This window comes from Heteronotia binoei, chromosome 21 (genome assembly GCF_032191835.1).
Source record: "Heteronotia binoei isolate CCM8104 ecotype False Entrance Well chromosome 21, APGP_CSIRO_Hbin_v1, whole genome shotgun sequence".
NCBI classification, from domain to species: Eukaryota; Metazoa; Chordata; class Lepidosauria; order Squamata; family Gekkonidae; genus Heteronotia; species Heteronotia binoei.
Genome location: NC_083243.1, coordinates 17,436,407 through 17,455,129, shown reverse-complemented (window position 1 = coordinate 17,455,129; position 18,723 = coordinate 17,436,407). Strand labels below are relative to the sequence as shown.

The 18,723-nt window shown below is 47.3% G+C and overlaps 1 protein-coding gene across 1 annotated transcript in view; it reads right to left on the bottom strand.

Moving 5' to 3' along the window:
- HIF1A (hypoxia inducible factor 1 subunit alpha) overlaps positions 1-9,950 on the bottom strand; it is an 84,444-nt gene extending 74,494 nt beyond the window's left edge. The window contains 1 exon segment of the mRNA XM_060261621.1: positions 9,931-9,950. The gene's annotated coding sequence lies outside the window, so the exon portion shown is untranslated.
- Between the last annotated feature and the right edge of the window lie 8,773 nt (positions 9,951-18,723).

The following is an 18,723-nucleotide window of genomic DNA, read 5'->3' as shown; positions in this document are numbered from 1 at the left end:
AAACTAAGACAGCCACAACACAGTGAAACCTTTGCCCTAAACTCAAATACCCAGAAGTCAGCAGTTAACAGACTCACAAAGAAGAAATTGTTACAACTACAAGTAAGGAAGCTCGTGACTCTAAACATCTAACCATTTTCTACTTTCAATCTAAAACTCGAAACATCATTCTTGACCTCTGCTTTGTTTCCAAAATCCATTCAAAAGCACCGATTCTGATCTCTGAAGCCCTAAGCCGTCTGGGACTCAAACAGCTGAAGAATTACCTTGTACAAACCTGTCTGCTCACTGAAGTCTTCATTCAATGGCCTGTTCCATGTTCCCTCTGACAGACATGGGCACAAGATAGAGCTTCTTTGTGTATTTTGTGTGTGTGTGTGTGCTTAATGAGCCCCAGGGTGCAAAGTGATAAAGCCGCAGTACTGCAGCCCGAGCTCTCTAATCACAACCTGAGTTCGATCCCGGCGGAAGCTGAATTCAGGTAGCCGGCTCAGGGTTGACTCAGCCTTCCATCCTTCCGAGGTTGGTCAAATGAGTTCCCAGCTTGCTGGGGGGGGGGGGGGAGTGTAGATGACTGGGGAAGGCAATGGCAAACCACCCCGTAAAAAGTCTGCCGTGAAAACGTTGTGATGCGACATCACCCCAGAGTCGGAAACGACTGGTGCTTGCACAGGGGACTACCTTCGCCTTTTATGTGTACGCTTGGCAGTTATGGTTGATCTGGCGTCCTCTAGTGGGGCTTGGATGTTCAGATGCATGGTTTGCTATTGCCAAGCTCTACGTCCCAACACCGCCATTCCTTGAAGGTCTGCCTCATCCAAATAGTTGCCAGGATGGGCCCTGCTGAGTTTCCGAGATCTGACAAGATTGAGCTTGCCTGGGCTATCCAGATCAGGGCAAGATAGGGCTTTTGATGGGGGAGCTCCAGGCAGCTAGAGGCTACACCAAGAACTTTGCCTGGTACCACCACCACCCCTTCTTGCTTCTAGATGGCTGGTCAAGATTGTCCACAGAGCTTTTGGTCCTGCTGAAAATCAAACTAATCCCTTGGAGGCTTTATTTTTTAACTTTGTGGCATATGCTCTCTTGATTCTTATTGTGCTTCCTCCTCACTGATATAGTTGCTTTATATGATTCACTTTTTAAACTGGGGTGTGGGTGTGTGAAGTGCTATCAGGTCGCTTCTGGCACGGCGACCCTATGAATTGTTGCCCAGAATCTCCTATCACTAACAGCTCAAGTCTTGCAAAGTGAAAACCATGGCTTCCTTCACTGAGTCAATCCATCTCATCTCGTCCTCTTTTTCTGCTGCCTTCAACTTTTCCTTGCATTATTGTCTTTTCCGGTGACTCTTGTCTTCTCGTAATGTGATAAAAAAAATATGATAGCCTCAGTTGAATCATTTTAGCTTCCAAAGAAAATTCAGGCTTGATTTGATCTAGAGCTCACTAGCTTTCGTTTTTGGCACGCCCGTAGTTTCCACAAAACTCTCCTCCAACCCCACAGAGCAAATCAGTTTATTGCATTAGGGTTTGGGAGGGGGGCTGGTTACTGCTGGCTGTAATGGGTATCCAGTCAGATGCAAAGGTGGGCTACAGTTTTATAAATCCTCTAAACGTTAGGTTTTGTTTAGGCTGGAAAATACTTATGCAATGTACTGCCCAAGATGACAATCCTAAAAAGTGTATCACAGGTCATCCTCCTAAACATATGAATGTTTCCCAGATACCAGCCTAGCTGTCCAAGGATGCAATACAGTCTATGCTTGCTTGGAACGAAGTGTCCTTGAACAGTGGGATCTTGAAGTCAACTTGCTGACGACTGGACTCTGAGCTTCTTCTTTCTCACTGACAGCTGATAAAGAGAGCTTGATGAATCCAAGGAAAACTCATATTCTTTTCAGTTCCAGTTTGGTGTAGTGGTTAAGTGTGCGGACTCTTATCTGGGAGAACCGGGTTTGATTCCCCACTCCTCCACTTGCACCTGCTGGAATGGCCTTGGGTCAGCCATAGCTCTGGCAGAGGTTGTCCTTGAAAGGGCAGCTGCTGTGAGAGCCCTCTCCAGCCCCACCCACCTCACAGGGTGTCTGTTGTGGGGGAGGAAGGGAAAGGAGATTGTGAGCCGCTCTGAGACTCTTTGGAGTGGAGGGCGGGATATAAATCCAATATCTTCTTCTTCTTCTTCAGTTGGGGCCTTTGTGCGATACTTCAACCACCATCATGTTTCCAGGAGGTCTCAATCTCTTGAGACCTTCCTTAGCTAGACTGTTGACAAAGAGGTATCAGCCGGCTCAGGGTGGCCAAGGCAATGAAACCACTGCACCGACTGAAGCTGTAACTTGGCTAAAATACAACCACCATTCAGTGAATAGCTTTGTTTCTCCAATCGCTGAGCTTGGAAATACCTAAAGTGCTCATGAAGTCCTGAACCTCCTGGCTCAAAAATCCTGATACATGCACTGAAGAGGGGGGTAGTCAAGACAAGTATTACTTGCACATCGTAAATTCTATTCTGGAGGAGAGAGGGGGTGGGGAAGGAAATCTGTATTACTGTGAAGTCGGAGGGGAAAAGGTGCTACAACTAGTCCCTTCGCAGGTTTTTCACATAAAGCTGACAAAACTTCAGGATTCCTTAACTATGTGCCAAATCTATCTAGAGTACAGTCTTGGAAAGAAACTGGACAGACGAGCCGTTCAGTTCAACAAGGCTATACACCAGGGGTGTCAAACATGCAGCCTGGAGGCCGAATTAGGCCCCAGAGGGCTCCTATCAGGCCCCCCAAACAACTGGCTGTGATCTGCTTCCTTCTCCCTCTCTCTTGCTCCCTTCTGCATCACAGATTGCTTTGCCAGGCTTGCTCCATTGCACAGGAGCTACAGAGCAAGGCCTCTGCTTTCTCCACTGGCTGAAGCTCCTCCCTTGGGAAGGAAGGGAAGAGGCAGAACTTGTTTTTCCAGGCTCTCTCATCTGCACAGCAGAGCTATTGAACCAAGCCTTTCTTCCTTCTATTGGCTGAGGCTCCTTCCCCTCCTGGTCTCCTGGGGAGGGAGGGAAAGAGCCAGAGCTTCCTTTGCCCAGTTTCCTGGAACCCATGGGAGAAATACAAAGAAAGCACCTTTGAGTGCTAATGTTTTACGTTTTTAAATAAATCTTTAGTCATGTTTGTCTGAGTCTTTTATAAAGTTTATATCTGCTGCCTAATCTTAAATAGGTACATACACCGCCCAGCCCGACATCACCCGACCCAACAAGGTCTCATTTATGTCAGATTCGATCCTCATCACACAATGAGTCTGACACTCCTGCTTTACACTGTACTAAAAGATAAGGAACGCAGCAGAAGAAAAGAGCAGAAGTCCGGTAGCACCTTAAAGACTAACGAAATTTGCAGCCGGACAGGAGCTTTTGTGAGTCAACTGCTGACTTCTTTAGATACGGCTAGAATGTGAGACCATCTGTCATAGCTTGGAGAGTGGAGTGACTTCAGATGCCAAATGACAATAGCAGGGAATGACAACAGCAGGCATGATTGGATTAGGTGTGATATAACAGAGGGGTAGCTGGCATGGAGAAATCAGTATTGGTAATGAGATGGGAAACCTAGGTCTTGATTCAGCCCGGCAAGATGCATTGTCTTGAGCTTCATTATCAGTTGCAATTCAGCAGTCTCTTTTTTCTAATCAGATCCTAATATAGCATTTATGCTACCTAGCAGGAGCCACACTGAACTGCGGTGGCATAAATATGTTTGATCATGAAAAACCAGCTTTCCAAGAACCATTCCCACCACCACCCTATCTCCAAAAAACCATACTCATAAACAGCGTCCCCTCTAAACTGAGTTAGCGTGAGCTAGATCGCAGATTTTTAGCCTCCAGCTCACACATTTTTGTCTTAGTTCAGGAAGGATGACCCCAGAACACAATAATTTATGCCAGGAGCTCACAAAGTAGAATTTGTGCTCATAAGACTCTGCAGCTTAGAGGGAACATTGCCCGTAAACCTTACGGTATTGGAAGATCTACAATTATTTGGCAGTCATTATTTCTGGGGGAATTTGTTCGCAGAAATAAAACTCTCCATCACTGATGGTATTTAAAAGAGTCACAACAAGGTTTTGATGCACAAAAGATACAGGAAGGGTCACAGATCAGTGGAAGAACACCTGCTCTGTGCAAAAGGATTCCCTGTTTCAAACTTGGATAGCAGGTGTTGTTGAAGACCTTTCTCTCCCTGAGACTCTGGCTGCCAGCCAGACAGGACAATACCAAGGTGGATGGAGAGGACAATATTGAGATGAAGACTCTGGTTGCTAGCTGGAGAGGACAATATCAAGGTGGATGGATCAGTGGTCTGATTCCATATACAGAAGCTTCATATGTCAATATACATCCGGGAAAGAAGACACAATGCGAGTACTGTTCCTCCCAAACCAGAGAAGGCTCTCCAGATGTTCCTGGAGCATTCAAATATGCTTACATCCATCATATCTGTATCATATGAACTTGGAGCCCAAGGTACTATTGACAAAGTGTAGGCTGGATGTACATTCAGACTGAGCAAGTAAGGAAGCTTTTTTTGTTTGTTTTACACCATCCCAACAGGCCCTCTGGTAGGTCAACAAATCATAGACAAAGAACTGATTTTTTCGAAGTTTAGAAACAGTTTCTAAAAGCTGTTCCACAGAACGTTCGGTAGAAACCATGCGAGCATCACAGCACACACAAACATGGTGAAAAGCCATATCCCAGCTTCCTAGCTTGTACAACCTGACAAGCATGCACGCTTATCTTTAGGGTATGCCTTTAAAAAGGGGAGACACAGATTGCTAAACAGGAGGAAACAAGACCAAGGTAGCAAATGTCACCCCCATCTTTAAAAAGCGTTCCAGAGGAGATCCGGGAAATTACAGGCCAGTCAGTCTGACTTCAATACCGGGAAAGTTGGTGGTAACCATTATCAAAGAGAGAATGAGTAGGCACATTAATGAACAAAAGTTATTGAGGAAGACTCAGCATGGGTTCTGTAAGGGAAGATCTTGTCTCACTAACCTGTTAGAGTTCTTTGAGGGGGTGAACAAACATGTGGACACAGGGGACCCAATAGATGTCGTTTACCTTGACTTCCAGGAAGCTTTTGATAAAATTCCTCATCAAAGGCTCCTTAGTAAGCTCGAGAGTCGTGGGGTAAAAGGACAAGCCCTCTTGTGGATCAAAAACTGGCTAATTAATAGGAAACAGAGAGTGAGTATAAATGGGCAATTTTCTCAGTGGAGGATGGTAAGCAGTGGGGTGCCGCAGGGGCTCAGTACTGGGTCCCATGCTTTTTAGCTTGTTCATTAATGATTTGGAGTTGGGTGTAAGCAGTGAAGTGGCTCAGTTTGCTGATGACACTAAATTGTAGCTTATTGTTGGAACTCTCTGTCTGGCTCAGTGATACTCTGTATTCTTGGTGCTTGGGGGGGGGGGGGCACAGTGGCCTGGCCCCTGATGGCACTTGGGTTTTTTGGCCTGGACTGGATGGGCCATTGGCCTGATCCAATATGGCTTCTCTTATGTTCTTATTTACAAATACATTGCAAAAGCACAAAGCATGAAACAGCCCCTATTCAATATAAAGCCAGGATATTCCACCCCATTAATATATGACAGCACAACACTTATTTGGCCTTACATCCAGTAACACTCTAAAGGTAAGGCATTTTATACGTAAAATAACTGAATCTGTTCAAACTGCACCAGCATCCACATAAGCGATGCCTTCTGCACTCCGAAGAAACCTGATCACCGCTCAAAAAGACCAATGGAGTTTTATGTGTGTTAAGTGAAGATTAGCTGCTTCTGACTTGTGGTGATCTTACGAATTAATGTCCTCCAAAACGTAATACCGTAAACAGCCTTGCTCAGGTCTTGCAAATGGAGGGCCACAGCTTCCTCGACTGAATCAATCCATCTCGTGTCGGGCCTTCCCCTTTCCTGCAGTCTTCAGCTTTTCCTAACATTACTGTCTTTTCCAGTAAGTCTTGTGTTCTCGTAACGTGATCAAAAGTCCGACAGCCTCGGTATAATATAATGGAACCTCGGTGTAGTCGTTTAATGGTTTGCAATCTCCGAAACTGCGCAAAGCCGCAGTAAACCAACACATCAAGAAATTACTGCTGGTCACACCACTGTCCACATCTTCACAGGCATTGCTTCAGGGGAAATCCAACAAAAACCAGTCTGGGAAGATCCGACAGTAGTTTGGAGCATCCCAAGGGAACTAGTAATTTCCGTAATCTGAGTGGTGATCAGGTAATTTCAGTAAAAGTCTGGGCAATTCTAGAGTTCCAAATAATAAATAACCTCTTCTGTCCTTCTCTGAGCGTCCTCTGTCCTTTAATGATTCATTCTGTTGCAAAGTGTAGGTCAGTCTTGCCCAGAATAAAGCAGCCCATTTGCATTAATTCCTGCCTTCTATCGCAACCGCCCTGACCTGGGTAACCCAGGCTAGCCGGATCTCGTCAGATCGTGGAAGCTAAACAAGGTTGACCCTGGAAATATTTGGATGGGAGACCTCCAAGGAATACCTTGGTCACAAGGCGGAGGCAGGCAGTGGCAAGCCACCTCTGAAGCGTCACAGCCAGTTTGGTGTGGTGGCGAAGTGTGCGGACGCTTACCTGGGAGAACAGGGTTTGATTCCCCACTCCTCCACTTGCACCTGCTGGAATAGCCTTGGGTCAGCCATAGCTCTCATAGACCTTCTTCCCCTGTAGTGCTTAAGTGCAAGGACTCTTACCTGGGAGAACAGGGTTTGATTCCCCACTCCTCCACTTGCACCTGCTGGAACGGCCTTGGGTCAGCCATAGCTCTGGCAGGAGTTGTCCTTGAAAGGGCAGCTTCTGGGAGAGCCCTCTCAGCCCCACCCACCTCACAGGGTGTCTGTTGTTGGGGGGGAAGGTAAAGGAGATTCTGAGCCGCTCTGAGACTCTGAGATGCAGAGCATAGGGCAGGATATCCAATATCATCATCATCTTCTTCTTTTGCCTTGAAAACCCCATGGGGTTGCCATAAGTCAGCTGTGACTTGATGGCATTTTCCACCACACCGTCACAACTACAGCATGAAAAACAGCTGCATCTCTGTGTGTAACTATGAGAATAAAATCAAATTTGATCAAAACAAGGCTTTTTTAAAAAAAATAATAATCCAAGTCTGTTCCTGTATCTTTTTAGGAGAAAACAAAAAGCTATCTGCAGTATGGAAAAAGGTTGAATATCCATTATTTGAATTTTTCAGGAGACTCTAGAGCAGGGGTGAACAAACTGCGGAATGGAAGCCACATGTGGCTCTTTCACACGTATTGTCAAAACCCCCACCGCCCCATCGGCCAGCTTGGAGAAGGCATTTGTCTCTTAAAATGCCTTCTCCAAGGCAAGCCAGCCAGCGATTTGGCGAATGCATTGGAAGTTAAAGTTGCTTTCTTTCCACCTCCCCCATCTATTTGCCATCCTTCTTTCCTATGTTGCAGCTCTCAAACACCTGACATTCATGCCTTGCAGCTCTCAAACATCTGACACTTATTCTAGACTGTACTCTAGATCAGGGGTGGCCAAACTTATTCTATGTGGCTCTTACATTAAGCAAATTTGGCCTCCCCTGCTCTACAGCCTACTGAACATGATGAATTTCTATTTATTTAAAAGGCCTGCATTGTTTTTCTGCCCACCTTCCAACAAAGACTTCCCTATACAAAACAGAACTAATCCAACAAATTAAGAAATCACAGGTCAAGTAGATAGTAAAAGAAAATGGAAACATGAGGAAAACAAACAGTCCTTTGTAATGTTGTTCCTGAAGATTTTAATTACACTGTAATTACATTTCCCCATTTAAAGCTCATCACGATAGAAACTTTCTGCAGACAAAAGGAACTTCAATTCTCCTCTCTTTTGTCCATGACAATTTCTGTACTGTCTCAAAAAAGACAAAGGCAGCGTCAAAATTTTCAGCTCTCTCTCACTTTCACCCACTAAAAGGAAAGCATTTTTCTCTCTCTAGCTAAACATTATTCCATTTCTTCTTCAATCTAACCACTTTTCCAGTTTGTTTGCAAAAAACAAACAAAAAAAACAGAAAAAAACTTGGAAACATATACAGCCAAATACCATTCTGTCCAATTTTTAAAACAAAGAAAAGAAAGACCACAATCAAGGCACACTAAGCTTCATTTACTATCCACTAACAAAAGCTCAGACTTAATATAACATAACCCCACACTGTGTGTACCTAAGAAACTGGAGACATAACATCACACCACCTATAAGCTTCTCTCTCAATCAGGTTTTAAATTCAACCTCGGTGGCCTGCGAGCAAATAAGTGTCTTGGGCACGATTCAATTAGCTTGTCGAGAAAGTTGCTCCCTCAACAACTCCAAGCACCCTTACCCTTGCAAACCCCGAGTTACTTGCTGATCCCCCCCCCCTTTCCCTTAGCTCTCACCACTCACCCTTCCACCAAAATGGCGACGTGGACAGTTAAGAGGAGGGGAAGAAAGGAAACAGTAAAAATGCCCTCTTAAGAGAAAGAGGGATGGAGGAGAGGATAGAATCAGTAGGGAGGGAATGTGAGGAGACCAAGGCTGGGGGAGAATCAAGAGATTGACAAAGAAGGAAGCTTTAAGGTTTACAAAGAAAAATTGGGGAAGGGGGGGGGATGCTACTAAAAAGACCCCCCCAAGCCTAAAGAATAGAAGCCTACAAAGAAAGCTGGAGAAAGGATGCCAGATACAGGGGATCTTTCGAAGCACAAACAGCCCCTTTCCCAAAATGGAGAAGCATCCTTCTTGGAACACAAGGGGAGGGCACACAAGCCTTGAAAATAATAATTAAAAAAAAAAAAAGGAGCCACAATGCAATCCTGTGCGGAGTCACTCCGGTCTAAGCTCCCTGGTTTCCAAGGGCCTCAAACTGGAGCAAGTTTGCACAGGGTATCACAATAAGAATTGGGAGGTGGGGGAGAGGGAGGCATACACCTCCATTATCCTTCCCAGCTTCTGGCCGGTCTTGGGTGGCTGAGAAGGCGGCACCACAATGCAATCCTACGCGGAGTCACTCCGGTCTAAGCGCCCTGGTTTTCCAAGGGCCTCGAACTGGAGCAAGTTCGCCCAGGGTCGCCCAATAAGAACGGTGGGCATCCGCCTCCGTTATCCTCCTCGCTTTTGGTTAGCCTTGGGTGCCTGAATAGGAAAGTCCCACAAAAGGAAGGAAGGCGATTTCCCTCTCAATTTTTTTATGCTTTTTTAAAAAACCCATTTTAAAAGAAACTTTCTTTTACAGTTCACACAGACAAAGCTCACAGCGACAAGATCCATCTAAATGTTGAAAACAAAGCACAAGGTCTAAAGAAGGACGGCGGTGCAGGATATACAAAATAACTCCAAATCAAAACAAACAAACAAAAAAACCAAACCACAAATCGATTTTCTGTAAAAAATTGAATTCGGAGGTACAACAGCACGTTCCATTCAATAAGATATGAAAGGAAACCGAACCTCTTTTTTCTTTTTCTTCCTTGGACGGGAGGGTGGGGGGATGTAGGTTGAAAGGGAAAAGGAAAAGGGATGTAGGTTGAAAGGGAAAAGGAAAAGGGGTGTCGGTTGAAAAGGAAAAAGGATGTAGGTCGAAAGGGAAAAGGAAAAGCTTTTAGACTCTCTCCATTTGCCCTCCCTCCTGCATCTTCAGGGGCCCCCTTTTTTGGGGGCCTCTGCGCGCCCAAACGGGTGGCAAAACCCACCACGCAGGGGGCAAGAGAGAAGTCCAAAATGGAGCCACCCCGTCTCGCCCTTCCTTCTCCCCCAAGAAGCGGGAAAGGCCGCGGCGGACCCAGGCAGGCAGGCAGGCCCGGCTGGGGAAGGAGCCCAACCGAAGGAAGAAAGAAGCGCCGCCTCACCTTTTCTTGTCGCTGCCGCCGCCCGTCGTCGTGTCCGACTCCATGGCGGTGGCCGCCGGCTTGGCTGGCCCGGGGAGGCTCTCACAGCGCGGCGGGGCCGCCTCGGAAGGTCGGCCGACGAGGAGCGAGCGAGGCCGGTTGTGGTGAAGGAGGCGGCGGCTGAGGCAACAGGGCTGGGGAGCTGAGGGGGCGGGCGGCCGAGGCTCCTCTCAGTCACGGCGAGGCGGAGCCGACGGGCCCGGCCCAGGCCTGGCCTTCCAGTCACGAGCGAGGCCTGCGCCACTCAGCAGCCGCCTGGTAGCCCGGCCCCTTCTCGGCAGCTGAGGCCCGCGGGGGAGGTGCCGGCCTTGTGTGCGCAGCTACGGCTCCCCCTCCTCAGGGAGGTTTGCTACCTTTCTGGGATCCACTATCACTGCAGATGGTGACTGTAGCCGTGAAGTTAAAAAGATGTTTCCCGCCCTGAGAGGACAGCTATGGCGAACCTGAGCAGTATAATAAAAAGTAGAGACATCACCCTGCCAACAAAAGTCCATACAGTCAAATAGATGGTATGCCCAGTAGTAATGTATGGCTGTGAGAGCTGGACCATAAGGAAGGCCGAGCGCGGAAGAAGAGATGCTTTTGAGCTGTGGTGCTGGAGAAGACACTTGAGAGTCCCTTGGACTGCAAGAAGATCCAGTCAGTCCTAAGGCAAATGTAGCCATGAAATTAAAAAACGTTTGTTCCTTGGGAGGACAGCTATGGCGAACCTGGGCAGTATAATAAAAAGTAGAGACATCACCCTGCCAACAAAAGTCCATACAGTCAAATAGATGGTATTCCCTGTAGTAATGTATGGCTGTGAGAGCTGGACCATAAGGAAGGCCGAGCGCAGAAGGGATGCTTTTGGGCTGTGGTGCTGGAGAAGACTCTTGAGAGTCCCTTGGACTGCAAGAGGATCCAGTCAGTCCTAAGGCAAATGTAGCCATGAAATTAAAAAAATGTTTGTTCCTTGGGAGGACAGCTATGGCGAACCTGGGCAGTATAATAAAAAGTAGAGACATCACCCTGCCAACAAAAGTCCATATAGTCAAAGCGATGGTATGCCCAGTAGTAATGTATGGCTGTGAGAGCTGGCCCATAAGGAAGGCCGAGCGCAGAATAATAGGTGCTTTTGAGCTGTGGTGCTGGAGAAGAATCTTGAGAGTCCCTTGGACTGAAGAAGATATTGGATTTATATCCCGCCCTCCACTCCGAAGAGTCTCAGAGCAGCTCACAATCTCCTTTCCTTCCTCCCCCATAACAGACACCCTGTGAGGTAGATGAAGATATTGGATTTATATCCCGCCCTCCACTCTGAAGAGTCTCAGAGCGGCTCACAATCTCCTTTACCTTCCTCCCCCACAACAGACACCCTGTGAGGTGGGTGGGGCTGGAGAGGGCTCTCACAGCAGCTGCCCTTTCAAGGACAACCTCTGCCAGAGCTATGGCTGACCCAAGGCCATTCCAGCAGGTGCAAGTGGAGGAGTGGGGGAATCAAACCCGGTTCTCCCAGGTAAGAGTCCACACACTTCACCACTACACCAAACTGGCTCTCCAAGAAGATCAAAGACTGCAAGAAGATCAAATCAGTCAGTCCTAAGGGAAATCAACCCTGACTTTTTCCTGGAAGGTCAGATGCTGAAGCTGAAGCTCAAATACTTTGGCCCCCAAATGAGAAGGGAGCACTCCCTGGAGAAGATCCTGATGCTGGGAAAGACAGAAGGCAAAAGAAGAAGGGGACGGCAAAAGATGAGATTGCTGGACAGCATTACTGATGTAAGTAGCATGAATTTGAGCAGACTTCGGAGGATGGTGGAAGACAGAAGGGCCTGGCGTGACTTTGTCCATGGGGTTGCAAAGTGTCTGACTCGACTGTGCGAGGGGAGATAAGAAGAGGGGTGGCCGAGCTGGGTTTGAGGGAGGAAAAAGGAGCGCCATTCTTTCCCTGGTAGATGGTGAAGCTAAGGGGGAAAGAATGTTTCTGGGCGTGTGCAGAGTGCTGCGCACCTCGCCTTCCTGCCACGGTCTGCAAACGATCTACTTGGGCTGACTTTTCCAGATAGAAGGTGAAGCTGCCAAGGTCAGGACAAAAGAGCGTTTCTGAGTGTGTGCAGAGCGCACCTTGCCTTTCTGTCATGACGGAGGAAAAGGGAGCACCATTCTTTCCCTGGTAGTCAGTGAAGCGAGGGAGAAAAGAGTGTTTCTGGGTGCGTGCAGAGCGCTGCGCACCTTGCCTTCCTGCCACAGTCTGCAAACAATCTACATGGGCTGAGTTTTCCTGGTAGAAGTTGAAGCTGGCAGGGTCAGTACAAAAGAGCGTTTCTGAGAGTGTGGAGAGCACAGGGAACCTTTCTGGCACGGCCTGCAAACAATCAACTTGGGTTGACTTTCCTGGTACAAGGTGAATCTGCCTGGGCCAGTACAAAAGAGTGTTTCTGAGTGTGTGTAGAGAGCTTGCTATTTTTCTGCCATGGCCTGCAAACAATCTACTTGGGCTGACTTTCCCTGGTAGAAGGTGAATCTGCCAGGGCCGATACAAAAGAGCATTTCTGAGTGTCTGCGGAGTGCACCATGCCTTTCTGCTATGGCCTGCAAACAATCTACTTTGGTTGACTTTCCCCAGTCGAAGGTGAATCTGCCAGGGCCAATAGAAAAAAGTGTTTCTGAGCGTGTGCAGCGAGCTTGCTGTTTTTCTGCCATGGCTTGCAAACATATTCTCCTCTGTTTTGTCCTCACATCCACCCTGTGAGGTAGGCTGGGCTGAGAGTGTATGACGGCCAGCAAACTTCCATGCCAGAATGGGGATTCGAACCTGGGTTTGCCCAGATTATCATCGGACACTTTATTTCAAGGGTGTCAAATTCATTTGTTATGAGGGCCAGATCTGACATAAATGAGACCTTGTTGAGCCAAGGCATGTCAGGCCTGGCCGTATGTGTACCTATTTAAGATTCGGTAGCAGAGATATAAACTTTGTAAAGGAAACAGACAAACACAAAGATTTTTTTTTTTAAAAAAAACTTAAGACATGCTTAAAACATTAGCACTCATTGATCTTAAAGGTGCTTTCTTTGCATATCTCCCATGGGATCCAGGGAACTGGGCAAAGGAAGCTCTGGCTCTTTCCTTTCTTCCCCAGGGGACCAGGAGGGGGAGGAGCCTGAGCCAACAGAAGGAAGAATGGCTCTGCTGTGCGATTGAGAGAGCCTGGCAAAGCAAGCTCTCCCTCCCCCTTCCTCCCCCAGGGAGGAGCCTCAGCCAATGGAGAAGATAGAGACTTTGCTCTGTAGTTCCTGTGCAACTGAGCAAGCCTAGCAAAGCAAGCTGTGATGCAGAAGGAAGCAAGAGAGAGGGAAAAGGAAGCAGATTACAGCCAGTTACTCGGGGGCCTGATAGGAGCCCTCCAAAGGTCTGATTCGGCCCCCAGGCCACATGTTTGACACCCCTGCTTTATTTATTTATTTTTCTATCCCGCCCTCTCCGCAAGCGGACTCAGGGTGGCTAACAATCAGTTAAAAACACAAGTTGAGGTTACAATTTAAAAACAATAAGACTTAACAATTAAAAATTAAAAAAAAAAACATTCATGGTGCTACTCAGAAATTTTTGGTATAGGCGGGATCATCCCGGCTCTCTGGTCTCATTTTTTTTTTAAATAAATAAATAGAAACATGTTTCCGAGTGAGTGCAGAGCGCACGTTGCCTTCCTGCCGTAGTCTGCAAACAATCTCCTTTGATTGACTTTCTCTGGTAGAAGGTGAAGCTGTCAAGGTCAACTGCTTCCTTTTTTAAAACAATATTGTTTCTAAACATGTGCAGAACGCTCATGGTCTTTCTGACACGACCTGCAATCAATCGCACTTCAGTTGACTTTCCCTGATAGAAGCTGAAGCTTCCAGAGTCAATTATAAAAAAAAAACCCAACCACCAAAGGAGGAGGTGTTTGTGAGTTTCCTGCATTGTGCAGGGGGTTGGACTAGATTACTCTAGAGGCACCTTCCAACTCTATAATTCTATGTTTCTGAGTGTGTGCAGAGCACATGTTGCCTTCCTGCTATGGCCTGCAGACAATCTACTTTGGTTGACTTTCCCTGGTAGAAGGTGAGTGGCTGTGACTCAGCAGCAGAGCATCTGCTTGGCACACAGAGGGTCCCAGAGTCAATCCCTGGCATCTCCAGGCAAAAGGCTAAGAGAGGGACTACCAGTCTGCATAGACCAGGGGTGTCAAACATGCAGCTCGGGGGCCGAATCAGGCCCCCGGAGGGCTCCTATCAGACCCCCCCCCCAAGCAACTGACTGTCATCTGCTTCCTTCTCCCTCTCGCTTCCTTCTGCATCACAGCTTGCTTTGCCAGGCTTGCTCAATTGCACAGGAACTACAGAGCAAAACCTCTGTTTTCTCCACTGGCTGAGGCTCCTCCCTTGGGGAGGAAGGGGGAAGGAATCGCTTGCTTTGCCAGGCTCTCTCAATTGTACAGCAGAGCTATTGAGCCAAGCCTCTCTTCATTCTATTGGCTGAGGCTCCTCCCCCTCCTGGTCCCCTGGGGAAGGAAGGAAAGAGCCAGAGCTTCCTTTGCCCAGTTCCCTGGATCCCATGGGAGAAATACAAAGAAAGCATCTTCAAAATGAAGGAGTGCTAGTGTTTTTAAGCATGTTTTAAGTTTTTTTAAAAATACATATTTGTGTTTATGTTCTTTATAAAATTTATATCTCTGCTACCTAATCTTAAATAGGTTCACACATGGCCCAGGATGGCCCAGCCCAGCAAGGTCTCATTATGTCAGATACGGCCCTCATAACAAATGAGTTTGACACCCCTGTTTCTAACAGTAACGAACCAATGGTCTGATTCAGTGCAGCTTTTTTTTTTTAAAGCATGTTTCTGAGCATGTGCAGAGCACACATTGCCTTCTGGCCTGGATTGCAAACACTATTGGTGTATTCATGCACACTAAACACTGCACTTGGCAGCTGGATTTTTACCGTGTAAGAACAGCAAAATCCACTTGCAGCTGCACCTGCATGACAAATCGTAACACTGAATAAATTGCAGTTCCTCACTGCCTGCAAATACAGCCAGAAACTTTTAAAGGTAAGATGGTCACACATGTTAGAAGCGATAAACTTTCTGAATAGGAAAACCATATAATTTCCAGGAAGCCTTGAATTTTCGCGAACCTCTCAGTTCAGAAATTAACTGGGTGGTTAGAAAAAGGGAAAGGAAAGGTCCCCTGTGCAAGCACCAGTCATTTCCGACTCTGGGGTGACGTTGCATCACGACGTTTTCACTGCAGAGGGGTTTTTTTTTACGGGGTGGTTTGCCATTGCCTTCCCCAGTCATTTACACTTTCCCCCCAGCAAGCTGAGTATTCATTTTACCAACCTCAGAAGGATGGAAGGCTGAGTCAACCTCAAGCCGGCTACCTGAATCCAGCTTCCACCGGAATCGAAGTCAGGCTGTGAGCAGAGAGTTCAGGCTGCAGTACTGCAGCTTTACCGCTCTGCGCCATGGGTTAGAACCTTCCCCTTAAATCTTCGATGTGTGCGGGGAGGTGGGGGTCTGCTGATTTTTCACAGCAGGGGGTTATCTTACTGTGAAGAATGTTAAGGTGGACCCTTGAGGCACTGGATTTTGGTGCTGTTGAAGGTGGAAAGTAGAGATCTGACTCAGGGAGCGCAATCCACTGCTGGCTTAGGGTTGCCAACTCAGGTTTGGAAAATTCCTGGAGATTTGGGGAAGACTGCAGGGTTTGGAGAGGGGAAGGCCCTCAGCAGGATATAATGCCATAAAGTACACCTTACAAAGCAGCCATTTTATCAGAGGGGAAGAAGAAGAAGACTGCAGATTTATACCCCGCCCTTTTCTCTATATCAGAGACTCAGAGCAGTTTACCTATCTCTTCTCCCCCCACAACAGACACCCTGTGAGGTGGGTGGGACTGAGAGAGCTCTCCTAGCAGCTGCCCTTCCAAGGACAGAGGCTCAGAGCGGCCTACAATCTCCTTTCCCTTCCTCCCCCACAACAGACACCCTGTGAGGTGGGTGGGGCTGAGAGGGCTCCCCCAGCAGCTGAGCCTTTTCTGGATGCTGGGATCGTCTGAAACATATATTTACCAGCAATAAGGCACGTTGTGAAGAAAAATATAACAGGCTCTAGAAAAAGGCTCTGAGTGAATGCCCAATCACACAGTAGGGGACCAGGAAGAGCCTTCTACTGGCTGCAACCACTCTGGTAAGGGTCTGTCTGGGACGGCCCAGAGCACCCACCCAACCCCAGCGTCTTCCTTCTTAGGAAGCACCTTTTAGCTATGACCAAAGAGACGTGAAGATCCAGGCAGTTTATAGATTTATTATAAGTGCTTGAAACAGTAAGTGGGTAATAAAACTTTTAGTGCGACAGTGAACTAAGAAACAGTAAAGGCTAGTGTAAATAAATAAAAGCCCTGAAATGTCCGACTAGACCAGGGGTGTCGAACTCATTTGCTATGAGGGATGGATCTTGACCTTATCAGGCCAGGCCTTGCTTGTCATAAAATGTAATGCCAGGTCAAGGAGATATAAACTTTACAAAGGACACAGACAAACACACACGCTCGGCCTAATCCACCTCACTGGCTTGGTGAACTTCAACGAACAGGAGGAAGAGGGGCTTGGCTCAGTAGCTCTGCTCTGCTGTGCGATTGAGAGAACCTGGCAAAACTAGCTTTCCTTCCCCCAATTCCTCCCCGATGGAGAAGCTTTGTTCTGTAGCTCCTGTGTGATTGAGCAAGCCTGAAAAAGCAAGCAGTGATGCAGAAGGAAGCAAGAAAGGGAGAAGGAAGCAGATGACTGTGAGTTGCTCAGGGGCCTCATTCGGCCCCTGGGCCGCATGTTTCACACCCCCGGACTAGACGTTCCTTTGCTATAACTCCAAAACTTCACCACCCCCTTGGAGTAAGGGATCCCTCTCTCTAGCTGCCTTCTCTCCAGAGAGAATCTTTTCCCCTGCAGCCTTTTCCAGAGAGAATGCCCTTTCCAGCCAGACCTTTTATGCTTTCCCTCCTAGGTCCCATCCCCTCTAGGCTAGTTTTCCCTCCAAAACTCTGCCACCCAATCAGAGGGACAGAAGGAATCCTGGGAGATGTAGGCCCATCAGAAACTACAATGTAGGCTTCTCCCTGCCCTCTTAAGCCCCACTAGGCCACAGATGATGACACCCCTCCCCATCCTTGCTGTCTTTAGGAAATCTCCAGGTGCTACCTGGAGGTTGGCAACCCAACAAACCAGACAAGCTGAACCTTCCTTGTCCAGAGCTTTAATAATAATAATAATAATAATAATTTTTAATTTATATCCTGCCCTCCTCACCGAAGCAGGCTCAGGGCAGCTCACATAGTATAAATACAATATTACAATAATAAAATAATAAAACAGATAAAATATCCCAATTTACAGTTATTACTCAGTTAAGCAATTAAGAGATCAATAAAACAAAATTTAAAACCACAGATTAATTGGTGCTGCAGATATAACATAGCTTGCATAGCGATGGTATAATTCCCACATTAAAAAGCTAGCTGGAAGAGGTTGGTCTTACAGGCCCGGCGGAACTGGTTAAGGTCCCGCAAGGCCCGCACCTCTTCTGGTAGCTGGTTCCACCAGCGGGGAGCTGTAGCCGAGAAGGCCCCCTCTCTCGTCGTTTTCAATTTGACCTCCTTCGGCCCAGGGATTGTCAGCAGATTTTGCGAGCTAGATCGAAGCACTCTCTGGGGAACATATTTGCAGGATTTTTTAAACCAAGTTGTCATGGACCAAGGAAAAGCAAACTGCAGCTCTCTGGGAACATGGTGAGGATGTGGTGGCTAAAAAGGCAAATGCAATTTGGAGCTGTGTCAACAGAAGTATAGTGTCCAGATCACGTGAAGTGATGGTTTCATTTGACTCTGCTCTGGTAAGACCTCACCTGGAGTATTGTGTTCATTTTGGGGGCACCACATTTTAAGAAGATTATAGACAAGCTGAAACGGGTCCAGAGGAGGAGGATGAAGATGGTGAGGGGTCTGGAGACCAAGTCCTATGAAGAAAGGGGGACAGAGGTGGGCATGTTTAGGCTGGAGAGGAGGCTGTTGAGAGGTGATATGATCACCATCTTCAAGTATTCAAAGGGCTGTCATCTAGAGGATAGTGTGGGATAGTTTTCTGTGGCCTCAGAAGGTTGGACCAGAACCAGTGGGTTGAAATTAAATCAGAAGAGTTTCCGGCTCAACATTAAGAACTTCCTGATGGTTAGAGCGGTTCCTCAGTAGAACAGGCTTCCTCGGGAGGTGGTGAGCTCTCTTTCCTTGGAGGTTTTTAAACAGAGGCTGGATAGCCATCTGACAGCAATGAAGATCCTGTGAATTTAGAGTTGGAATGAGCCTCCAGGGTCATCTAGTCCAACCCCCTGCACAATGCAGGAAATTCACAAATACCTTCCCTACACAAATACATCCCCATCAGAAGAGCCCTGCTGGATCAGACCCATGGTCCATCTAGTCCAGCTTCCACACAGTGGCCAGCCAGTTCCTCGAGTGCCAGCAACAGGGCATAGAGGCCAAGACCTTCATTAGAACATCAGAAGAACCTTGCTGGATCAGAGCAGTGGTCCATCTAGTCCAGCATCCAGCCTCACACAGTGGCCAACCAATTCCTTTGGACGGCCAACAACAGGGCATAGAGGACAAGGGCTTCATAACAACATCAGAACAGCCCTGCTGGATTAGACCAGTGGCCCATCTAGCCCAGCATCCTGTCT